Source organism: Triticum dicoccoides, chromosome 5B (genome assembly GCF_002162155.2).
Source record: "Triticum dicoccoides isolate Atlit2015 ecotype Zavitan chromosome 5B, WEW_v2.0, whole genome shotgun sequence".
In the NCBI taxonomy this organism is placed as follows: domain Eukaryota; kingdom Viridiplantae; phylum Streptophyta; class Magnoliopsida; order Poales; family Poaceae; genus Triticum; species Triticum dicoccoides.
The window spans coordinates 562,813,810-562,821,213 of record NC_041389.1 but is presented as its reverse complement, the minus strand read 5'-3'; positions in this window follow the sequence as shown (position 1 = coordinate 562,821,213).

The window sequence follows — 7,404 nt, the reverse complement described above, 5'->3', positions numbered from 1 at the left end:
ACCGCCCCTCCCTCCTCCTCCTCCGGCCGGCCCCTCCCTGCTCCTCCTCCGGCCGCCCCCACTATTAGAAAATAGGGCTTTTGTTCGGGCCAGATAAGCCCATTAGTCTCGGTTCAGTCACGAACCGGGACCCATGGGCCCATTGGTTCTGGTTCGTGAGGCCAGGGGGCCTGCCGGGCCTCATGGGGGCATTGGTCCCGGTTCGTCTGGCCCCTTTGGTCCCGGTTGGTGGGACGAACCGGGACCAATGGGCCTCGCTCCTAGCCCACCACCATTGATCCCGGTTGGTGACTTGAACCGGGACCAATGGGTGTCCTTTAGTCCCGGTTCATGCCATGAACCGAGACCAATGAGTTGCCTATATATACCCCCTCGCGTAAGAGCAGAGCACACTGCTCTGTTTTTTCTGGCCGACGAGGGGAGAGGGCTTTGTGGTGCTCTAGTTTACCTCCTAGGCACACGAGGTGTTTGATGGAATGCCCGAGCCACACTACTTAAGCTTTCTCCTCTCCAAGCTCGACCTCCAAGCTCCATTTTCCTTAATATTTGTCTAGGTTTAGCGGTCTGTCACGTCTCGTCCCCGTCTTCACCACTGTCGATCGCCCGCGCCGATCTCGTCGCCGGCACCACTGTGGTGAGCCTCTTGTTCTTATTTTCTTTCTGAAAGGAAAAAAAATTCTTACTTGTATGTTTAGATAGATACTTGTATAATTTTCTTACTTTTATTATTGCTTCTTATTATATAGTGCGATGGTTTTGGTATCCGCCCCCGTCGGCCCTCGTCCTGTCTATCATTCGGATGTGGTATATATTATCTTTATAACTATTTGGTTCATTTGTTGTTTATGACAATTATGCCGACCAACGTGACATAGATTTTATTTATCTAGGAGGTATGTGAACCGGAAAATCCATCCGACCCTATTGTCGAGAGGTTAAATTTAGTTGAAGAAGAAAAAAAATCTTGAAGGAAAAAACATAAAAAATGAGGAGGAGAAGATGATATTGGAGTTGCATGTTGCGGATGTCGTCGATGATCACAAGATCAAGATGGATGCAATGCGCTTGAAGATTAGAAAATATGTCATTCATACCGAGGCATGGTATCATTATGCCATTGGATCAATTGTTACCTTGGTTGCGATTATGATCGCATTTGTTTTTGCATTGAAATGTTTTACATATTTTCAATGTATGGTTTAATTAAATAGATGCTCTGGAGAGCTATGTGTTGTTAGATGAGAACTATGTATGTACTTTGGTTTTAATGTGATGATGAACTTCTATTAATTTGGTCACTTAATTATCTATTCATGATGTTCTGTAATTGTTTTTGACACACTTAATTATATATAATGCACGCAGATGAACCGGCAATGGATGTACAGTGGCAGACACACCTCCGAGTACATTAAGTGCGTGCATAATTTTCTTGAAGTGGCTGGGGCAAAAAAGAAGAATGGTTTTATGTGTTGTCCATGCCCTATATGTGGGAATACGAAGTCTTACTCTAACTCGAAAATCATTCACACCCACCTGCTTTATAAGGGTTTCATGCCACACTATAATGTTTGGACCAAGCACGGAGAAATAGGGGTTATGATGGAAGACAACGAAGAAGAAGAGGACAAGGACAACTATGTGCCCCCTGAATACGGTGATGCTGAAACGGGGGAAGCTGCTGAAGATCAAGAGGAACCAGACAATGTGCCCGATGATGATCTCCGCCGGGTCATTATTGATGCAAGGAGACAGTGCGAAAGTCAAAAGGAGAAGCTCAAGTTCGATCGCATGTTAGAGGATCACAAAAAAGGTTTGTACCCCAATTGCGAAGATGGCAACACAAAGCTCGGTACCGTACTGGAATTCCTGCAGTGGAAGGCAGGGAATGGTGTGCCTGACAAAGGATTTGAGAAGCTACTAAAAATATTGAAGAAGAAACTTCCAAAGGATAACAAATTGCCCGACAGTACGTATGCAGCAAAGAAGGTTGTATGCCCTCTAGGATTGGAGGTGAAGAAGATACATGCATGCCCTAATGACTGCATCCTGTATCGTGGTGCGTACGAGGATTTGAACGCATGCCTGGTATGCAGTGCATTGTGGTATAAGATCAGACGAGATGACCCTGGTGATGTTGATGGCGAGCGCCCCCGGAAGAGGGTTCCTGCCAAGGTGATGTGGTATGCTCCTATAATACCACAGTTGAAACGCCTGTTCAGAAACAAAGATCATGCCAAGCTTATGCGATTGCATAATGAGGACCCTAAGAAAGAAGGGAAGTTGAGAGCACCCGCTGACGGGTCCCAGTGGAGAAAAATCGAGAGAAAGTACCTGGCTGAGTTTGCAGGCGACCCAAGGAACGTATGGTTTGGTTTAAGCGCGGATGGCATTAATCCTTTCGGGGAGTAGAGCAACAATCACAGGACCTGGCCCGTGACTCTATGTATATATAACCTTCCTCCTTGGATGTGCATGAAGCGGAAGTTCATTATGATGCCAGTTCTCATTTAAGGCCCTAAGCAACCCGGCGACGACATTGATGTGTACCTAAGGCCATTAGTTGAAGAACTTTTATAGTTGTGGAATGGAAATGGTGTATGTGTGTGGGATGAGCACAAATAGGAGGAATTTAACCTGCACGCGTTGCTGTTTGTAACCATCAATGATTGGCCCGCTCTCAGTAACCTTTCAGTACAGACAAACAAGGGATACCACACATGCATGCACTGTTTAGCTGACACCGAAAGTATATACCTGGACAAATGCAGGAAGAATGTGTACCTAGGCCATCGTCAATTTCTTCCGACCAACCATCAATCTCCAAAGAAGGACAAGCATTTCAAAGGCGAGGCAGATCACCGGAAGAAGCCTGCCATGCGTACCGATTATCACGTATTTGCTATGGTCAATGATTTACACGTAATCTTTGGAAAGGGTCCCGACGAACTATTTGTTCCGAATGACGCTGAGGGACGCGCACCCATGTGGAAGAAGAAATCTATATTTTGGGACCTACCCTACTGGAAAGACCTGCCCTACTAGATGTGCACCCATGTCGATGAACATAAGAACAATCTGCACTCCAAACATCCAGAGCAGTGTGACGAATGGATTACATGTGAACACATTAGGAGCCTTGGCAGTTGGTTGGAAACACGTCCCAGAGGTGACAACACTGTTTTTGATGAGCTGTACTCGTTGTCCAGGGGACCATCTTCGACTTTATTGACTTACAAAGGATACAAGATAAATGGTAATACATTTTACATGATCGCCCAAGATCAAAAGAGCACCAACCAAAACAACGGTGTCCTCTTTGATGCAGTAACCAAGAGGGGAAAGGACACATATTATGGTTACATAGTGGACATATGGGAACTTGACTACAGACATGATTTTAAGGTTCCTTTGTTTTAGTGCAAATGGGCTAATCTGTCAGGAGCACTACTAGGAAAAGGACTATAGATGGGATGGGCACTAACGGCGCACCTGTCAGGTGGTGCGCCACTACTATATACTAATGGCGCACCATTTGATGATGCGCCATTAGTGTGGAAGACACTTATGGCGCACCAGACACACGGTGCGCCACTAGTAATATTTTTTTTTCTATTTTTCCATACATACTAATGGCGCATCTGAGCGAAGTGCGCCATTACTAGTTCTAACTAGTAATGGCGCACCAGCCACAGAGTGCGCCAGTACTGTATTCTTTTTTTTATTCTTTTTTTTGCAAAACTACTAATGGCGCACCGTGTCATAGTGCGCCATTACTAGTTTAAACTAGTAATGACGCACTATGACTCGGTGCGCCATTAGTATATATATTTATTTATTTTACTTTTTTGCAAAACTACTAATGGCGCACCACCTGCAGGTGCGCCATTAGTAACCAGGGTTACTAATGGCGCATTTGCAGGTGGTGCGCCATTAGTAACCTGGGACCCCAACAAGATATTTTGGACAGCCACACCTACCCACTCATTTTCCCCACTTCATTCCCTCCACCTTCTTCTCCAAGCTTTCGGCTGCCTCCTCCTCCTCACCTCATTTGCACCATAGATTCATCAAAATTAAGTGGTGAAATTACCTTTGTTTGATAGGTAAGTAAGGGGAAAGCTATCTTCATGTTGTAGATCTACTTTTTTTCTCCCTAGCTCGCTCCAACAACGTGCACATGCACTTTTTGTGGCCTAGCTAGATCTATGTATGTTTGTGATGTTGCATATGTTTGTGGTGTTGCATATATGTTTGTGTTTGCAGGTACCGGTATTTGAAATGCGATAGTTGCTAATATTTTGCCGGAATGTTGATTCATTTCCGTTTCGGTGAGAATTTTGGCACTATGCATTCTTTTTGGTCCTATCTTTAGGGAAGGTCATGCCAAATTTTTTCTTTATTCTAAAATATCGTTTTGCTCTACCCCGCAGGCGACCATGGTCCGCATGATGACTGAAGGCATCGTGAATAGGTTTTTGAGCTCCGCGAAGGCCGAGATGCTTCAAAAGAACGAGACGGAGATAAGATGTCCGTGTCGAAGATGCAAGCTGAAGAGCCTTATTGCGGACCCGGATTCCGGGCAGGTGCGGGACCACCTGCTCTTGCATGGTTTCATGGATGGCTATCGGTGGCAAGGTGATGAAGATGACTATGAAGTCGTCCATGGGGGCCGGGCAAGAAATGAGGAAGGGCAACAAGACAACCACCGCAGCGAGGGTGGGCGAGAAGACGAAGAATCTCCAGGACATGATCACGACGGTGATGCTGTACATAGTCATCATGTAGAAGATGTCGTACATGATGATGAGGAAGATCAAGACGAAGGGCATGATCATGAAGATGAAGATGCCGAAGCAGACGACGATGGAGGCTGGGTGCAGGACCCTCATATTCAAGAGCTGCTTCTCAAGCAGACGGATAACGCAAGAGCTGCCGCCCGAGAGAAAGCCAAGCTGGATCAACTGGAGATAGACGCGGTTACTCCATTGTATGAAGGATGAAGGCCTGATGATACCCGCCTGAAAGTAACGCTCATGGCTCTGGAGATGAAGGTAAAACACAAAATGACCGACGCATGCTTCGACGAGAACATGTCATTCTGGCACGAACGTCTTCCCAAGGAGAACAAGTGCTCGACCAGTTTCGAGGAGGCGAAGAAAATCGTGTGTCCTCTAGATTTACCACACGTGAAATACCATTTGTGCATGAACAATTGCATCATTTATCGGGACGAGCACGCGGAGTCTACCATATGTCCGGTGTGCGGCGTCACTCGATACAAGAAGAGGAAGAAAGCTCCTCGAAAATCGGTGTGGTACTTTCCGATCACTACTCGTCTGCAGCGGTATTTCGCGGACCCTAAGGTAGAAAAGCTCCTGCGTTGGCACGCGGATAGGGAGGAGAAGAAGCGGGAAGATGACGGAAATGATCCAGAGATAAATAAAAAAGACAAGATGCTGAGTCACCCTAAGGATGCGAGCCAGTGGCAAGCGTTGAACTTTGAATACCCAGAATTTGGGAAGGATCCAAGGAACATCGTGCTAGGCGCGAGAACTGATGGAGTCAATCCGTTTGGCAGCCAGAGAAGCACACATAGCACCTAGCCTGTGTTTGTGTGGATGTACAACCTTCCCCCCTGGTTGTGCATGAAGAGGAAGTACATTCACATGAGTATGCTAATTGAAGGGCCGAAACAACCAGAGAACGACATCAATCTGTATCTAGGGCTGCTGAAGGAGAAGCTAGACACGCTGTGGAAAACGGCAGCCAATACGTGGGACGACGCAGAGAAAGAATATTTCCCTATGAGAGCCGCACTGCTCATGACGGTGCACGACTATCTCGGTTACGGATATCTCGCGGGGCAGGTAGTCCACGGAATTTCTGGATGCATAAGGTGCATGGATGTCACAACATATCGCCAGCTAGATAGAGATCCCAGGTCTTCGAAAACCATGTTCATGGGACATCGAAGGTGGCTTCGCGACGATGACCCGTGGAGGAAACGCAAGGATCTGTTCGATGGTGAAACCGAACCCCGAAAACGCCCGTGTACGAGGAGCGGTGAGGAAATAGACGAGCTGTTGAAAAATTGGAAAGATTGCCCACTGCCGGGAAAGAAGCAAAAGGCGCCAGAGCCGGGAAAGAAGCGAAAGGCGCCAGAGCCGCTGCTAAAGGTATGGAAACAAGGTCTGTTTTCTGGGACTTGCCGTACTGGAAGATCCACCGTGTGCCTCACAGCCTTGATGCCATGCATATCACGAAGAACGTGTGGGAGAGTCTGCTTGGTACCGTTCTCAACATGCCAGAGAGGACCAAAGATGGGCCGAAAGCAAGGGCATACTTGAAATTAATGGGCATCAGGCAGGAGCTTCACGCTAATGATGATGATGATGATGAGCCGAAGCAGGACACAGAAAGTCGTCGCAAAGGCAAAAAGGACAAGAAGACCGGAAATGACTACCCTCCCGCGTGCTTCACTCTAAGTTAGCAGGAGATCGAGCAGTTTTACACCTGCCTCGTAGGAGTAAAACTGCCTTACGGTTACGCGGGGAAGATAAGCAGATACCTAGACCCAGCGAAGCAGAAGTTCAACGGGATGAAGTCTCACGACTGTCACGTGCTGATGACGCAGATACTTCCAGTTGCAATCCGTGGGATCATGGACGCGCACGTCCGTGAAACGCTATTTGGCCTATGAAACTTTTTCGACGTCATCTCTCGGAAGTCGATTGGCGTGAGGCAACTCAGAGGGCTACAGGAAGAGATCGTGGTGATACTATGCGAGCTTGAGATGTACTTCCCGCCCGCATTCTTTGATGTTATGGTGCATCTGCTGGTCCATATCGTGGAGGATATCATCCAACTCGGGCCGACGTTCCTGCACAGCATGATGCCGTTCGAAAGGATGAATGGTGTCATCAAAGGATACATTCGCAACATGTCACGTCCAGAGGGAAGTATAGCCAGGGGCTTTCTGACCGAAGAGTGCATCTCCTACTGCACAAATTATCTAGGCATCGAGAACCCCGTTGGTCTGCCCGTCAACAGGCACCTCGGCAGGCTCGCTGGATGGGGTCACCGTGAGGGTCGCCGCGAAATGCATGTCGACTTCGAGGGTCGACTCGCCGACTTTGAAAGAGCAAACCTAGTCGCGCTACAACACATAGACGTGGTCGATCCTTGGGTGGTAGAGCACAAAACCTTTATTGAGAAGATGTAAAATGACCGAGGCCAACAGAGGACGGACGGAGATATAATCAAAGAGCACAACTCATGTTTCACGCGTTGGTTCAAGCAGAAGCTTCTGTCGTACCCTTTGCATGAGGATTCTTCCGAGGAAGAACAACTCATATTCGCCTTGTCACAGGGCGTCGAGCACAACCTGATGACCTATGAGGC